Below are 18,426 nucleotides of genomic sequence, written 5' to 3'. Positions count from 1 at the left end.
TACTACTAGCAGTCATGTTGATTGCAGACTTGCCTTGCGTAGTCAACTGGAATCATTCAGCTTAAGCTTAACTTCAATTGTCGCTTCTTCATTGATATGCATCAGCCTGATGGTGTCTATGCCTGCAGTGATGATTTGAATATCATAAAGCTTTCCTTTGAAGATCGCACTAACCTTGTGGAGATGGTCCTAGGATGTCAAAACAAGACTTAGTTAGAATTTCATCAAAGATCATTCATTGCTCTTACATTCTTAGTATTAGAATTAGATCCTTTCCTCGCCCTCGTCCTTTTTTCCTTTTTTCAAGTCAAAGCTAATAAAATCCTGTGTTCCAGCAGCATTTAAAGCAAATCAGATGTTCAGTCATCAAGTGTAAGTCCCCTTGTGATTCCAGCAAATCACATCATACCACAAAGAGCCTATTCACATGTAGAGATCCTACAACGAAGAACCTTGAAGTCACCCTGATTGATCCTTTTCGTGATATCTTCAACATTCAGAGACTTTACTCAAGAGAGGATAAGGTACCCTTTAGGTATTTTATTCTGTGTTTGATAGTGTACAAGATACACGTCAACAGGTCCTTAGATCATTGGTATACTTCTGCCCCCCTTTCTCCATAGAAAGGGTGTTCTTTTTCCAGTCGTGGTTCACCTTTGCTGTAACCAACCACCCTCTGCTCAAGATGGCGTCGTACCCCTTCTTCTTGAGTGGGATTACCACAAAATCTAGTATGAAGGGTTGCGTGCCGATGGTGACCGGCTAGGCCATCAGGGTGCTGAGTGGCTTGATGCCATGCTAGTCTGCACCAACCAAGTTGAATGTGGGTGGCCACAGTGTTGGCTTCCTGAGCTTCTTCCACGTATCCTCTGGCAGTACATTCACCCCTGAACCTTCGTCCACGATGGTGTCTTTGAGGATAGCCCCGAGAATTCTCATCTCTACTACAGCAAGATGCTGACCACTATTTACGGCCAACAACATTGGGTCAGCCGAGCGGCTGACCGGAACTTCTGCCCGTGTGGCACGCAAAGGTGCCTACGCAGTGGTTTGTATGGAACTAAAAATGGCGGTTCTCAACTATGGCATTGTTTCTAGAAGGTCCTTTACCCTTATAGGTACTTCTATCTCTAGTACTTGCCCAATGTGATAGTTCTGATACTAAATGTAAGTACAGATCCAATAGCCAACAAGATGAGAGGGGGGGGGGGGTGGGGGCTGAATCATACAAACTTAATCTTCTATAAAAACATTAGATTCAACCTCGGTAACATATACTTGAGTATTATAACCAAAACTGCTAAACATGCAAACTCAAAAGCATATAAACATCATAAACCTCATAACACTAGATTTAACGTGGAAACCCAAATAGGGAAAAACCACTGTGGGATTTTGGACATTTTGGACCCACTAAGAAATATACTCTTCTAGAGTATGCTCAGTTAAAGGAAAATCCTGTTAAAGATTACAAACACGTTGCTAGATGTGACCCAGTTAAGGGATTTCCCTCAGATCTGTTAGGATCTTCACCTTCTTAGAAGTGACCTTGTTAAAGGATTTCAAACATTCAATCAAAATGTCACCTTGCTAGAGGGTTTTACAAATAAGACTGTTAAGTCCACTTAGTTAAGAGATTTTCTGTCACTTTCACAAATTAACAATAATAAAAATCTATCTGCAACTTCACATCTAAAATGCTAAGGCAGATTCTTATTTGTTCAATACAATCTAGACATAGAACTAATCTTGTCCATCTGCTGGGCTTCTATACTCTGTTATTCAAACAGGTCTTCAAGCTTCTGTGCTCGGTAATCACTATGTAGCATCCCTTTGCATACACTTGCCCGCATGCATTGTTTATCAACAGTTCCCTATTTATAAACAATTAGCTAACCGCTTAATCTCCTTGATCACATTTCCCATGATCAATCATAGCCATCAGATCTTCAATCTTGTCCAGGTTCAATGCATCTTTCGATCTGAAAACGTTTTACCCCGCCTAGGAACTTGCATATATTTCTTGGAACTTGTGCTAGGGTATTGCGGTTCAATTTGCGCTGTAGATCTTCATGCCGACTTTTCTTTGCCATAGATTCATTAACTTTATTTATGGCATACCAATCATTTAGTCAGTTCCAGCTCATCAACTTCCTTCATTAAATAACGCATGTAACCATTTAATGCATTCTGTTATAGCTCGGTTACAATTCGGTTACAACTCGGTTACAACTCGGTAAATACTAAAATTCACTTGGTAGACATTCCACCTTCATTAACCGATAGCGATAACCTTAGGGTTTACCGACTAGGTTCCTTAGGGTTTATCGACTAGGTTCTTTGCTTGGTAACATAGTATAGTATTAACCTTACAATTTACAACATATGTATGATGTTAAAACAATCTAAACATCATGATCTCATCATTGTTTGACTCAGTAATAGTTGCCCATTGAATACCTTATTCATCCTCTTATTCATCATAATCTTTCCTATGTCTTTTACCGACATTTTTATATTCTTCAAATCATACTTCTCAAGATATGGCAACATCATACTCAATTAGAAAATCAATTTCTTGACATCAATGACAAAATAATAATATCAAGACAGTAAACATCCTTAATCAGTTATATCCATAATCATCAACAACCTTCTCAATATCCTTATTGACACGTCAACAATCCTTCATTGTCTGTTATAATGCTATATTGCCAACAATCTCCCCCTTTGGCATTGATGGCAAAACCAACTGATTTGACCTTAAAAGATTCGGATTGCTGTGATTTTGAAATGCTGAAATGCTCTCCCCCATATATTAGACTTCTCATCTTTTCTCAGTCTTCTTTCCAAACTTTTCCAAACTTCAGTCTTCTTCCCCTTTTTATTAGTCTTCTCTCCCTTTGACAACAATGCCAAAAAGTAAAGAACTAAAACATAATTTGGTCCTGTATGAAGTGAATTCCTGCTGTAATGTGTCAATTCAGTCTCGGTCAGAGCATTTTGTCTTTAATTCTTGTTCCCTGTATTGATTCCTGTAATATTTCCTGTACACCTTTAGAAAACATCCTAAAGTGTGTAAATCAGCATTAACTCCTAAAAGATATTCAATAGAGTCATCGGATTGATGCTTTCACCGAACTTGGTCAGTGAGTAGAAGATAGGGGTAGGACCCCTAACTTAGTTCTGAGATATTCAAAAGTGTCCCTTTGTAGTGGCTTGGTGAAGATATCTGCTATTTGTTCCTTTGTGCTAACGTACTCCAACACCACTTTCTTCTCTTGAGCTTCTTCTCTAAGATAATGATATTTGATAGAGATGTGCTTTGTTTTAGAGTGCATAACAAGATTCTTTGAAATGTTAATGGCACTAGTATTGTCACAGAATATGGTTACTGGCTCTGTAACTTTCTCATTTATACCTTCCAATAGTTGTTTGATCCATGCAATGTTGGTACAATTCAATCCTGCAGCAACATATTCAGCTTCTGCTGTTGACTGTGAAACACATCCTTGTTTCTTGCTAAGCCAACTCACTAGTCTTTCTCTTAAAAAGAAAGTTCCTCCACTTGTGCTTTTTCTGTCATCAATGTTGCCTGCCCAATCAGCATCAGTATAAACTTTTAAATTAAAATCATTTCCTTTCTGATATACTAAGCCATAATCCTCTGTGCCTTTCAAGTATCTAAAAATTCTTTTGATTGCTGTCATATGTGTTTCCTTGAATCTTGCAACTATACCTACTGCATGTGCTATGTCTGGTCTGCTGTGAACAACATATTGTAGCTTTCCAATCATGGATCGGTAAAGTGTCTCATCAACAAATGCAGATTCATCATTCTTTGATAATTTACAGTTGGTAGTCATAGGAGTACTTACTGGTTTTGAATCCTCCATTCCAAATTTCTTCAAGATTTCCTTTATGTACTTGGATTGAGTAATAAAAATCTCATTTTTCATTTGCAGTATCTGTAAACCTATAAAATACTTTATCTCACTGATTAATGACATCTCAAATTCTTTGCTCATTTCATTTCCAAAGTTCTTGCATAAAGAGTCATTTCCACAAAATATAATATCATCAACAAATATGGCTGAGATCAGTATTCCATTTTCATCATTCTTCATGTACATATTGTTGTTCTCACTTGTCCTTATAAAACCAATCTTAATCAAATAAGAGTGCAATCTTTCATACCATGCTCTAGGTGCTTGTTTCAAACCATATAAAGCTTTGTTCAATTTACATACCTGATCTTTATTATTGTCTTCAACAAATCCTTCAGGTTGTTCAATAAAAACTTCTTCTTCTAATATTCCATTCAGAAATGCAGATTTGACATCCATTTGATATACCTTGAAATTTTTAAAAGCAGCATATGCCAACAATGTTCTTACTCCTTCAAGTCTAGCAACAGGTGTAAAAGTTTCACCATAATCAATTCCTTCTTCTTGAGCATAACCTTTGCAAACTAGTCTTGCTTTGTTTCGAATGATCTCTCCTTTTTCATTTAGCTTGTTTCTGAAAATCCACTTTGTACCGATTACATTTTTGTCCTTCGGTCTTGGGATTAGTGTCCATGTGTCATTCTTCTTGATTTGATCAATCTCTTCTATCATAGCATTTATCCAATCTTCATTGTTAAATGCCTCTTTCACTATTCTCGGTTCAAATTCAGATATCAGACATGTGTTCTGTCTCAGTTTGTTCCTTGTCATCACTAGATCATTCTTATCTCCTATAATCTGACTTGGTACATGATGTCTTCTAACATACTTGGCTAATACAGGCTCGGTAGGCTCTGTATGATCTTCTTCATCACTCGGTAACTGGATATTCTCTTCATTTTCTTCAACAGTCTTCTCGGTAATACTTCTTGGTTGAACATAGACAAATTCATCATAGTCTTCTAGTTCCTTGGAATTTCCTTCATCATTTCTTTCTGCAAATTCATCAATTTTTACATTTGCACTTTCTACTATTTTGTTAGATGATTTGATCAGACATTTAAATGCTTTGCTTCTAGAAGATTAACCTAGAAATGTTCCTTCTTCACTTTTCTGATCAAACTTGCCATTTCTATCATCTTTGTGAACATAGCATCTACTTCCAAAGATTTTAAAATAACTTACATTGGGTTTCTTATCATACCAGATTTCATATGGTGTCTTCAAAGTACCTTTCTTCAATTGTACTTGGTTCAGGGTGTAAACTGCTGTGCTTATTGCTTCTCTCCAAAATGTTTGTGGCACTTTCTTTTCAATCATCAGTGTTCTAGCACAATCCACAATAGATCTGTTTCTTCTCTCAGCTATTCCATTCTGCTATGGAGTTCTCGGTGAGAGACTTGTCTTCTAATACCATGATAATTGCAAAATAAGTTGAATTCATCAGATGTGAACTCTCCTCCTCTATCTGATCTAAGACATTTCAGTTGTCTTCCTGTTTCATTTTCAACTCTTGCTTTGTACCATTTAAACATTTGAAAAGTTTCTGATTTTTCTTTTAAAAACATTACTGACATCATCCTTGAATAGTCATCCACAAATAATATGAAATATTTATCACCATAATAACTTTGAACTTTCATAGGACCACAAAGATCAGTGTGCACTAGATCTAAAATTCCCTTAGAAGTGTAAGACTTACTTGTAAAGCTTGATCTTGTCATCTTACCCATCTGCCATCTTCGGCACATAGTATTCACAGGTTTTTCAAGACTCGGTAGACCTCTTACTCGGTGCTTCTTGCTTATTTTGATCAGATTATCAAAATTTACATGACAAAACCTTTTATGCCATAAGCAGGTATCATCTATTTTTGCATACAAACATTTGTTACGAGTTGAGTCAAGGTGAAATGTGTTACCTTTTGTTTGTGTCCTGGTAGCAGCTAACTTTCCATTCTTGTCATGAACTTTGACAATTCCTTTCTGAAATTCTATTCGGTAACCTGTGTTGTTTAGCTGTGCTACACTCAACAAATTGTATTTCAAACTTTCAACCCAATAAACATCATTGCATCTTGCATTGTCAAGGAGTGTTATAGATCCTTTACCTTTCACCGGACATGGTGCATCATTACCAAATTTAACATAGCCTCCATCATAATCTTCTAATATAACAAACTTGTGTTTATCTCCTGTCATATGATGTGAGCATCCACTATCTATGATCCAAGAATCATTAGTGTTTATGTGAGATATTAGGGCTTTTTCTTCATACCTTTCTTCATCTGATCCATCTTTGATAGCCACATAAACTACTTCCTCTGTATTAGTTTCATCTGATTTATCATCATTGGATTACTCATCGGCTATTAAGCATGTCTTTCTATCTCTTCTTCTGAAGTCTCGGTGTCCTCTATAATGATTATCTTTTTGTCTGTCATCTCGGTAATCTCTCTTTTTAGTAGAATCTTTGTCAGGACAGTTGGAGGCCATATGTCCTATTTTATCACAATTGAAACATTTCAAAGGTAGTTTTCCTTTGTACTTACCTTTGCCTCTCAGTAACCTTTTGGCTAATAGTGCTTCAAACTCTTCTTGCTTTCTGATTTCCTCATACAGTTTGTGTACTTCTTCCATGTTCTTACGAAATCTTTCACTTGCTCCACTGTGATCTCCTTAAGAGTACTTATACTTTCTTTCATTGAAATCATTAGATTCATCAAGATGAAAAAAATTAAATGCAGATTCAACTTTATTTACCGAAGATCCACTGTTATCAAAGTTACTTAACTCAAATGCATGTAGCTTGCCAATAGTAGCATCTAAAGAAACTGGCATATTAGGTACAGACCTCAATTTATTGATTGCAGAGACTCGGATTGCATAAGCCGGTAGAAGGGTTCTTAACAACTTACTTGTTATATCCTTTTCTTCAATAGTTCCACCTGCTCCTTTGATTTGATTGACAATCTCCTTTAGTCTTGTACTGTATCGAGTTATGTTCTCACCTTCATTCATCCTCATAGATTTAAGTTGTCCTCTTAGACTATCTATTTTTGCTCTTTGAACATGTTCATCTCCTCCATATACTGATCTGAGCTTATCCCACATTGCCTTTGCATCATTGCAGCCTTCTAGATCATTAAACTCTGAATCGGTCAATGCAGATGTTATTTCAATCATTGCTTGGATATGTTCTTGCTTTGCCTTTATCTCTTCCATAGTCAATGGATAGGTGCTTGGTGTAACAAAATCATTCTCCAGATAGTATACGGCATATTCTCCAACTCCTGATAGATGCAGCTTCATCCTTTTCTGCCATTTAGAGAAACTTGACTTGTTCAGCTTCGGTGCATCCCTCTTATACATCTTTGGATCTTTAACTCAAGTGCCTTTAAACTTTTCTTCTAGAGTCCAAAGCTTTGATACCAATTGATAGTTCTGATACTAAATGTAAGTACAGATCCAATAGCCAACAAGATGAGAGGGGGGGGGGGGGTGAATCATACAAACTTAATCTTCTATAAAAACATCAGATTCAACCTCGGTAACATATACTTCAGTAATATAACCAAAACTATTAAAAATGCAAACTCAAAAGCATATAAACATCATAAACCTCATAACACCAGATTTAACGTGGAAACCCAAATAGGGAAAAACCACTGTGGGATTTCGGACCCACTAAGAAATATACTCTTCTAGAGTATGCTCGGTTAAAAGCAAATCTTGTTAAAGATTACAAACACATTGCTAGATGTGACCCGGTTAAGGGATTTCCCTCAGATCTGTTAGGATCTTCACCTTGTTAGAAGTGACCTTGTTAAAGGATTTCAAACACTCAATCAAAATGTCACCTTGCTAGAGGGTTTTACAAATAAGACTGTTAAGTCCACTCGGTTAAGAGATTTTCTATCACTTTCACAAAATAACAGTAATAAAAATCTATCTGCAACTTCACATCTAAAATGCTAAAGAAGATTCTTATTTGTTCAATACAATCTAGACATAGAACTAATCTTGTCCATCTGCTGGGCTTCTATACTCTGTTATTCAAACAGGTCTTCAAGCTTCTGTGCTCGGTAATCACTATGTAGCATCCCTTTGCATACACTTGCCCGCATGCATTGTTTATCAATAGTTCCATATTTATAAACAATTAGCTAACCGCTTAATCTCCTTGATCACATTTCCCATGATCAATCATAGCCATCAGATCTTCAATCTTGTCCAGGTTCAATGCATCTTTCGATCTGAAAACGTTTTACCCCGCCTAGGAACTTGCATATATTTCTTGGAACTTGTGCTAGGGTATTGCGGTTCAATTTGCGCTGTAGATCTTCATGCCGACTTTTCTTTGCCATAGATTCATTAACAAACTTTATTTACGGCATACCAATCATTTAATCAGTTCTAGCTCATCAGCTTCCTTCATTAAATAACGCATGTAACCATTTAATGCATTCTGTTATAGTTCGATTACAACTCGGTTACAACTCGGTTACAACTCGGTAAATACTAAAATTCACTTGGCAGACATTCCGCCTTCATTAACCGATAGCGATATCCTTAGGGTTTACCGACTAGGTTCCTTAGGGTTTACCGACTAGGTTTTTTGCTTGGTAACATAGTATAGTATTAATCTTACAATTTACAACATATGTATGATGTTAAAACAATCTAAACATCATGATCTCATCATTGTCTGACTTGGTAATAGTTGCCCATTGAATACCTTATTCATCCTCTTATTCATCATAATCTTTCCTGTGTCTTTTATCGACATCTTTATATTCTTCAAATCATACTTCTCAAGATATGGCAACATCATACTGAATTAGAAATTCAATTTCTTGACATCAATGACAAAATAATAATATCAAGACAGTAAACATCCTTAATCAGTTATATCCATAATCATCAACAACCTTCTCAATATCCTTATTGAAACATCAACAATCCTTCATTGTCTGTTATAATGCTATATTGCCAACACAATGATGTTATTTTCAGCTTCCGTACGGGATGATGTACTCACCACCTTGTTGTTCCATTGTTCGACCGTCATCTCACGTTCAATATTGGCTTTTGCCTCTCGTAATCTCTCCTTCTCTGTAAGGGGGTCGAGATAAGTGGCCTTTTTCGTCTGAGCGCGGGTGATCGCCAGTAAAAATTTCTCACCAGTTTTCTCAATGTTGAGGAGATTAACCCCTGGCTTAGGGCAATTTGCGTCGTCATGGTCGCCTGGCCCACACCATCGGTAGAGGTGCTGAAGGGTTGCTTCCTTCGTGCAATCACGGGCGAAGTGCCCCCACTCATTGCAGGCCCAACACTGGATCATTGGCCGGCCCTTGGCGTCATACTGGATACGGCTTCTGTTATTGTTATTGTTGTTATTCCTTGTGCCGCCGCGTATGTTGTCCCGGTAACCTCCAGATGATGCCGTTGTGTTGGTTTGCTTGGCCGTACCCGCTGGTGCAGATGTTGTGGCTTGCTCAGTGAACAACACTTGGTTCATTTGCATACTTCTGGTCTTCATGTTGTATGGGCACTCCTTAATGGAGTGTCCCATCACTTGGCAAATCTCACAAAAGGCCTTCTTCGGGCAAGTACCCTTCGTATGCCCTTCCTCTTTGCACTCCGTGCACCATACGTCGCCTTCGGTCCAACCCGTGCTTTGCATTGTTTTAAACTCTCTCCTCATTCGCTCCATGTCTTTCTGGAGCGCTTGCACCTTTTTGCCCGCCTCGCCATCGCTACTGCTTCCCTTGGAAGAGTCATCATCCTCGGACGAGCTATCCTTTTTCTTTTTTTTCTTGGATGTCTTGGTCTTGCTCTCAAGATCCATCGCTCTATTATATGTGTCTTCGTACGAGGTTGGTGGAACAATTTTCATCTTCTTCCAGAGGGAGTGTTTCAGTCCCTCCACGAACCATCTCTTTTTCAACCCATCCGTTGGTTGACTCTCCATTTTCCCCAACAGTTCCTTGAGCCGCCGACTATAGGCTCAGACAGTCTCGTTCTTGTTTTGCTTTGTGCCATAGATTTCGGCTACTATTTCATTGTCGTCTTTGAGGAGGCGGAACTCTATCCCGAACTCCTTCTTTAGGTTGGGCCATGTGCCGACTTTGGCCTTATCCATATCTGAGTACCAGTCGATGGCCACTCCCCTTAAGGTTGCTGGAAATTGTGTTACCCATTCGTCCTTGTCGGTAACACTGTTCGTTGACCATATGGTTTCGCAAGTGCGGCAATGGCGGATGGGATCTTCCTTCTCGTCGCCGTTGAACTTCGGCAGCTTTTGTTTACTGGCCATTGATGGGGGTCGTGTCCCTGGAGGTGGCTGTGGTTGTGGCTGTGTCTGTCGTGCACCCGCGCCACTCCCTCTGGCACCGGTGGTGTTTCCTTCTTGAGTGATTAGGGGTATAGTGTTTTGTCTGCCGTGTGTCTGCGGCTCCTCGGCCCCTACAGTGGTACGGTTGCCCTCACCTCCGTTCTCACCCACGTCCAACTTCCTTCGGTGGTCCTCACTACGCGGCATAAGGGATAAGTTCCTGAACTGATCCCGGGTCTCTTTGATCATATTTCTCCGTAGCCTTGTTTCCTCCAAAAACTCTTCGTGGCTTCTCACCCTGCTATGTTCTGGCGACGCGTAGAAATTTTCCTCGGCTTCTGCACCCTCCATGACACCTCCTTGGTTCCCTTCGGGCAACCCTTCGGCAGGTCGTCCTTCGGCAAGTTGCCTCAGCCTCCGTCTATGTTCTACTTGTTGCTCCAGAATCAAGGCCCTCTCTGCGGCCTCCCACTCCTTCGTTTGTGTTTTCTTATTTCTATCTTTGTTTAATAGGTTGGGCATTAATTCCTGTACATTTCCATAAATAACAACACAAAAACAGAACACTCCTTTATTAATTCATCTCATCAAATACAACTTGTGTCAATATTATGACACCTTTATTCAAATATAGAATGTTCTTTTATCCCTCTGGGATTCAGGGTTCAATTTCCTCTTGGCCTTGTGCCATCACGCTTCGCTTCCCGACGACTGTTTTCTTCGTACTGTTGGAGTATTTGTTGGCGTGGCTCTTCCCGGGCAATCTCCTCCAGGCGAGTTCGTTGTGCCAGTGGTGCCTGTGCAAGCAACCGGGGGAGGTGGTTCATCAACCGATTTACTGCGGGGCTAACTTCCAGTGCGGTCCACACGACACTTGTTGGGATTTCAGCCTCCGTGGCCTCCCTTCAGACGTAGGTCTCGATGGCCACCTGAAGGAGGATTGAGAATTCCCTCATTGCAGTGTCTTCTCCATGGTAGAGCTCTATTTGCGTGTCGTCGGCCTCTAGCTTTATCTCACCAACGGGTAGGCCCATTGTGTCCGTGCGCCATCCGCTCCTTCCTTTCCCAAGTATGTCTAGGCAATGACGGCAAATGTTTACCCTCTTGGGTGAATAGCTTAAAACATACAGATAAAACATGTAATGCAGAATAATAATGCCATAGATATCAGATAAAATATAAGAGATGTTATTCCATTCATAATCGTGTCTCCTTGTACAAGTTACCTCCGAGGTATATAAAGGTATCGAGGGGGTGCGAGTGTCAACCGTTGCACCGTAACTACCACCCCTCGGTTACCGAACTAACAAAGACAATTACAACTTAACTAAATGTTTTATTCGTGTACAATATTGCCGCCAGCACTCCCTTCATTACTTCATTGTTCATCAATTCCATCCTTAAGTTTCTCAAGCTTTCATTCACAAAACCATGCCAAACTTTCCCAATGAAGTCCTAAGATGCCAAATTCGCTCCTATCAAGGAGCACATGAAGTGGACTTTGTTCTAAAGAGGAAGTTCTTGAGGTATTCTCAAACCGAAATCATACTCATTCTCCTCATCCATACGCTCTAATTCACACTCAGCAAGGCTTTTAAAGGGGAATTCACTCCAAAAGTGATGGTCATGAAGTGAAGTGAAATTTGACACTTAGTATTTTCTTGCTCATTCCCCTCCGTTCCATTCATTCAAGCCCGCAAGATAAGGCTCATGTAACAACTTCACTCTCTATTAAGGGCATTCGAAATGAATTTCGCTCCTCATGAAGAGCGTTTGAAGCTTTGCCCTTAACCTCGAGCACTTAGAGGGTCACTAACTAGCAGTTCTTTAGACTCTTCGGTTGAGCTCAAGACTGACTCTCATGAAATCCAGACTTTACAAACTCACTCATTTCATGCCTCATACAAGGCTATCCACTTGACTCTTGGCTTCCTGACCTTCTATACCTCTTCAATGCAAAGGCTAATAGCTAAGGACTCTAACACTACCCTAGAAAGTAGGAAGAAAAAAAGTGGGGGTCCCCATTTGCAATGGGGTGATTTGTGAATACCTCACAACAGATCCAAACTCTTTCATTGGAGCATTTTAAACTGATTACAATGATTGTAAATGCATGGGTATTATTACAAATAGTTGGCATGCAATACTTTCATACCCGGATTTCAATGTCAATAACTGCAGGTTTGAAAACTGTTATGACAGCAAATTCTAGAAGTGCAAAATAGTAATCAAAGTCCCCAATAAATATTCTCCAATAAGTATTCCATCTGCACTTGAGAAACTTTAATCATTGCTTGATATAAACCCCACGTGCCAAGAGGAAGGTACTGTAGCAATTAGTGTTCACGGGCACTGTAGCATCACTGTACATGGGTACTGTAGCGTCTATGTTCGTGGGTACTGTAGCAGCACATCAAACCCTTGTAAAACCTTTGAAATCTTTCACCAATATGCACAATGTTGATTCCTGAATGGAACCAATCAATTACAGGCAATCTTTAGCTGGTATCTCACAACCTCAGAATGCACAACTTCGAAGCAGCTACGCTCTCCAAAGTGATAATAGTAGAAAAACCCTGGTTTTCCCTCCAAATTCCACAAGCAACAAAAGAAAATAACATAGAATAGAATACAATGCTTTTTGAGTGCTATTTATACCCTCCTTCACATGGCTCAATTTCCAACAATTGGCCTATTTTATAATTTTAAATTATATCAAACATTAAATGTTTAATATATGTCTCACAAGTGGGTGCCCAATCATCAATAAATAATCATAGACTTAGAATAATATTTAATATCTCCTTCAAAACATAGTCAATATAATTATTAATGATATGCCATTATTAACTCACCACTAATAATAATTATTATTAAAGTATTACCTTAATAATAATTATAATATTATAACTCCAAAAATAAATGGCATTTATCAATTCTACTAACATCGCTAGCTTACCCACTGAATAACCTATCCATCTGAATGCCTTACTAAAATTAGTAAGGTGCACCTCTATCGACCCACTGACTTACTATAAATAGTAAGTTCATGCAAATGAAGCCGTAAACTCCTGAATATCGCCACTACCAAATCAACCAATGAATTGGAGAGAATAATCATTGCCAATTGCCTCTTGAAGAGCTCATGAGTGCCCAAAATGGACCCTCTAATCCAGCATACTAACCTACGAGGGTCAAATGATAGGCTAGTCCTCTGAACTTAGGTTCTCATTGAGAAGGGGATATTACAGTCCACCCTCCTTGAAATTGCTTGTCCCCAAGCAATTTGTATCTGCATACCATACCAACTGCTATCGGCACATGTATGCCACTTTGAATACTAGGATCCCAAGTTTGAGATATGTATTCCCACATAAATCCACCAAAGGGAGTATCCTCATGCTGCTAAAGACTCCCTGTAACATAACCACCCGTAGGTGTGCTCCACCTGGATCCCACAAACAAAATGGCCATCCACCTTCCCTGATATGTGAAAATTTTTGCTGCTCTATACCGGCTACAGGTGGAATGCCAAACTGCCACAACACTGCCTCTCTAACCTGTAATCCAAAATAGAGTCCATCCCAAAGAAGCAAATTGGAAGACCTGCAAGATTTAGCTTCTTCGTCGACAGGAGGAAACACCTCATACCACTCATCCACCCCACACTTATGTGTCATCCGGAACACCAAGTCATTTGTGGATGAGCTGAATGAAAAAGAATATGAATACCTCACGGTGTAATCACAATGGAATGCATTAATTGACACCAATTGAAATCCTAAATCAATACTAGGATTCCATCTCTCACTACCAACGTCGAGAATCTCACAATGCTGATCATGGAACGAAAAGTTCACACCGTCAAGCAAAATCTGCTTACTAGTCCCAACTGAATCATGCTCATTATGTTCCACCCTTGTGCTATCTCCATGTGTAACCTCAGTGACAGTGGAGCCACTGCTACCTCTGGATATGTCATCACTCCTAGCATCATCAAATCTGTTATTGATTTGTTCAATCTTAATAGCCCTTGAAGTAGCTTCTTGCTCCTCATCTCATGCAAATTCTCTACAAAATTGGCTTGCAAACATGGTGGCACGGTTTCTACTCGAAAGCAATTGCAGGTAATTTGATTTAATAACTTCAAGTATCTTTCTAAGTGTTTCCAAACTTGATGTTGAGACTCCTTCCCTAGACCCATTCCGTCCCTCATCAAAGCGAACTATCCAAATGAGGTATTCAATGGATTTATGTGCCATATCAAAACAAGCTAAAGTTTGTGCAACCTCTTCCTCTGTCGAGTTCTCGGCCTCAAGAGCTGCTCCAAGCTAAAAATCAAATGTAATTCCTGTCGGAGCCTTTACCCCTCGGGTGCAAATTGCACCTTTTTTGTAAATCTTCCTCCTCCACAATTGATTTACATCTAGTATCATGCTCACTTTCCATATTTGTTAAGGCAAAATTCTGATGGTTGCAATCAAAATTTTCATGTATTAAGTCTCCCACATGAAGTTCATCAACTACTCCTGTCACCTGTTGATCTTCCACAATTGTTGTATCTGAATGTTGCCTGAGTTGATGATGCCATAGAAGATGGAATTTCTGATTGAGCTGAAGTAGAATGTACTAGACTCAGCTCCACACAATGCTCTTCCTTCTGATTTTTAACTTCTTGAAGAGCTGCTTGAGTAGCTTCCAAGGAATCCCTGGTGTCCATAAGATCGAAGATTAACCTATCCACTTCCTCTTCCTTTCTTTTTAATGCTTCAGAATAGATCGCAGCAAGGTCAAGGAGATGATCACAATCTGATAGTAAATTTAAATAATCTGATTTCATTACTTCCATTGCTGTTTTGATCACTTGAAAATCTGGATAAGAAGATTCTTCATCACCTTTTTGTCTCCTCTCAAGTTGACTCTTCCATAGATGGTTTTCTATCAACTTGTGAGTGCTATCAAAATGAAAAAGTGCTGCCACAATTTTATCTTTGCTCACTTTCAATTGTTTCTCCAAATTTGGCTTATGAACCACATTGGATTTAACGGATGATGTGGGTGAAAGACCTTGAAGAATTTGACTCTCTCCAAAGTCTTCCTCTAAGATTTCCTCTTTGTCCTCTTGCTGATTTGGAACTAAGGCAACATTCGTTCCACAAGTAGACTCATCCTCATCATCCCAATCACCCAACACATGAGATGATAGCATACTGTTCTCAAATAAAAGAAGAGGAGCAGAGTTAGAAGCAACCATAGAACTATCAGGAGAATTCATCTCCTCACATGGCACGCCAATGATGACTTCTAAATCACCCACCAAGAGACTCTTTCTCACATTGCCTTTATCCACAATGGGTTCTTCAACTTCTTGGACATCATTTTGCTCATCTTCATTTCCAGCTTGATAATCAGCATTATGCAACTCTAAGTCTGATTTATTTCTGAGGTTAGTATCAACACCATCATTGATACGAATGCCAACCTCCATATTTAATTGTTCAGAAGAAGTTAGGACAGAAATTTGTTTAGAGAGAATTCCATCCCAAACATCATTAGGTGCTGATCCATTAGGAGCCTCATACTGATTTTTATCTTCAACTATCTTTTTGTCCTCAACATTACTTGGCTGCAATAAATTTTTTCCCTTATTGATTCTACATATGTGATCCAATGTCCATGCCTCTTGGCATGTGAAGCAAATATGCTCTCTTCTCATTTGGTTCTTGCTCTTTTTGGGAGATCTTGTAACCTGTAATTCCAAGGAATTTAGTTCCTCTTCAGTCAATTGTTACCTGAACTTTTCAATTTTCTGCTCAACCAAACTTCGTGAGAACTCATAAGCAATTGGCGAAATATTTTGCTCCTTCCTCCAAATGGACAACAAGTCTAATCACAACTCCCTACAGATATCATCATCCTCATCCAAGATTAAGGATAGAATGGTTAGCATGCTTGCTCTAACACTGTTTGGATGATGTTTTTTGATTTCGGTAAAGAAGCATTGGAATATTTGAAGAATTAATTCATCACACTTCAGATCAATCATGATGACACATGACCCAACACTTGCCATCAATTCTAAATTCATAGCCCTCTTACTGAAAGAAGGACTATTGATTTCACCTAGCCCATCAAAACTTTCAATGATTACTTGGAAGACCACATTCATTTCATCATTTTTGTAACGAGTTTCAGGAGTTGTAATTCTTATAATTTCACTTAAACAACGAGATACAGCAATAGCTTGTGCTCACCCAAAGAATTCCTTGTTGGAGTTATTGCTATTTGAATCAATTGGGAAGGTGACCGTTCCACCTTTTGCAAATACTTCGCCACTTCCTCCAATGAGGTGAGTAGAGCATCTTTTGAAAGGAACGAGTGTCTAAGTTTCTCTCCTACAGTATACAACATTTTGCCAAACTCTTTGTCACCCATTGAGCTGGTTAGACTATCCACCGTAATGTTTTTTCTTCTTTCTTTTGCACGAATATGTTCTAGTACTTTTGGATGATGGATCAACTTTGTCAAAATTCTGTCATAATTTTCGAAGTCTGCTTCAGATCCATCAAAAGTTCCTGCATAGACCTCATCTTTCAACAATCTAATGGGACTGATGTTAGAAGAATGTTGGTCAAGACAAGCTGAAAATTAAACTCTAACTTTCCCAACAGGCTGGCAGGATACACTGCTCTGATACCACTGAAATGCCCCTTGCTAATTCTGCCATCAAATCACTGATTTCTACCCTTAGGAATTTTGTCAAACACTTGCCTTGCGAAATCTGAACTTGCTGATTGGTGATTCTTTTTGGTATTTCAATGAAGATAATGATAATATGCATTCAATGGACTCAAATGAACATATGTAAATGATTGAAATCAATTTAGGATGTAATACAAGGTGTATATAATGCAATAAGATCGCTGATGTGCACCTACAGCCAAGGGACATTAATGCAAACACTTGGCAAGCAACCTACCTATGCAAATAGACACCTATAGCAAGGAAGTATTTTAACAAACAAATCATATACAGCTCCAAACTCTTTTATTGCAGCATTTTAAACTGATTACAATGATTGTAAATGCGTAGGTATTATTACAAATAGTTGGCATACAATACTTTCATACCCGGATTTCAATGTCAATGACTGCAGGTTTGAAAACTATTATGACAGCAAATTCTGGAAGTGCAAACCAGTAACCGAAGTCCCCAATAAATATTCTCCTATAAGTATGCCATCTGCACTTGACAAACTTTAATCATTGCTTGATATAAACCCCACGTGCCAAGAGTAAGGTACTGTAGCAATTAGTGTTCAAGGGTACTGTAGCGTCACTGTTCACGGGTACTGTAGCAGCACATCAAACCCTTGTAAAACCTTTGAAATTTTTCACCAATATCAATGTTGATTTTTGAATGGAACCAATCAATTACAGGCAATCTTTAGCTGGTATCTCACAACCTCAGAATGCACAACTTCGAAGTAGCTACGCTCTCCAAAGTGATAATGGCAGAAAAACCCTGGTTTTCCCTCCAAATTCCACAAGCAAAAAAGCAAATAACATAGAATAGAATAAATGCTTTTTGAGTGCTATTTATACCCTCCTTCACATGGCTCGATTTCCAACAAGTGGCCTATTTTAATATTTTAAATTATATCAAACATTAAATGTTTAATATATGTCTCACAAGTGGGTGCCCAATCGTTAATAAATAATCATATTGACTTAGAAGAATATTTAATATCTCCTTCAAAACATAGTCAATATAATTCTTAATGATATGCCATTATTAACTCACCACTAATAATAATTATTATTAAAGTATTACCTTAATAATAATTATAATATTATAACTCCAAAAATAAATGGCATCTATCAATTCTACTGGCATCGCGACTTACCCACTGAATAACCTGTCCATCTGAATGCCTTACTAAAATTAATAAGGTCCATCTCTATCAATCCACTGACTTGCTATAAATAGTAAGTTCATGCAAATGAAGCTGTAAACTCCTGAATATCCTGAATATCGCCACCACCAAATCAACCAATGAACTGGAGAGAATAATCACTGCCAACTGCCTCCTGAAGAGCTCATGAGTGCCCAAAATGGACCCTCTAATCCACCATACTAGCTT

The 18,426-nt window shown here is 38.7% G+C and overlaps 1 protein-coding gene across 1 annotated transcript in view; it reads left to right on the top strand.

The window, feature by feature from the left end:
* Positions 1-18,426, top strand: part of LOC131041608 (protein ACTIVITY OF BC1 COMPLEX KINASE 3, chloroplastic) — a 124,187-nt gene that overhangs the window by 100,873 nt on the left and 4,888 nt on the right. The window lies entirely within an intron of this gene.

This window comes from Cryptomeria japonica, chromosome 4 (genome assembly GCF_030272615.1).
Source record: "Cryptomeria japonica chromosome 4, Sugi_1.0, whole genome shotgun sequence".
Classification (NCBI taxonomy): domain Eukaryota; kingdom Viridiplantae; phylum Streptophyta; class Pinopsida; order Cupressales; family Cupressaceae; genus Cryptomeria; species Cryptomeria japonica.
This window is presented reverse-complemented; position numbering and strand designations above follow the sequence as displayed.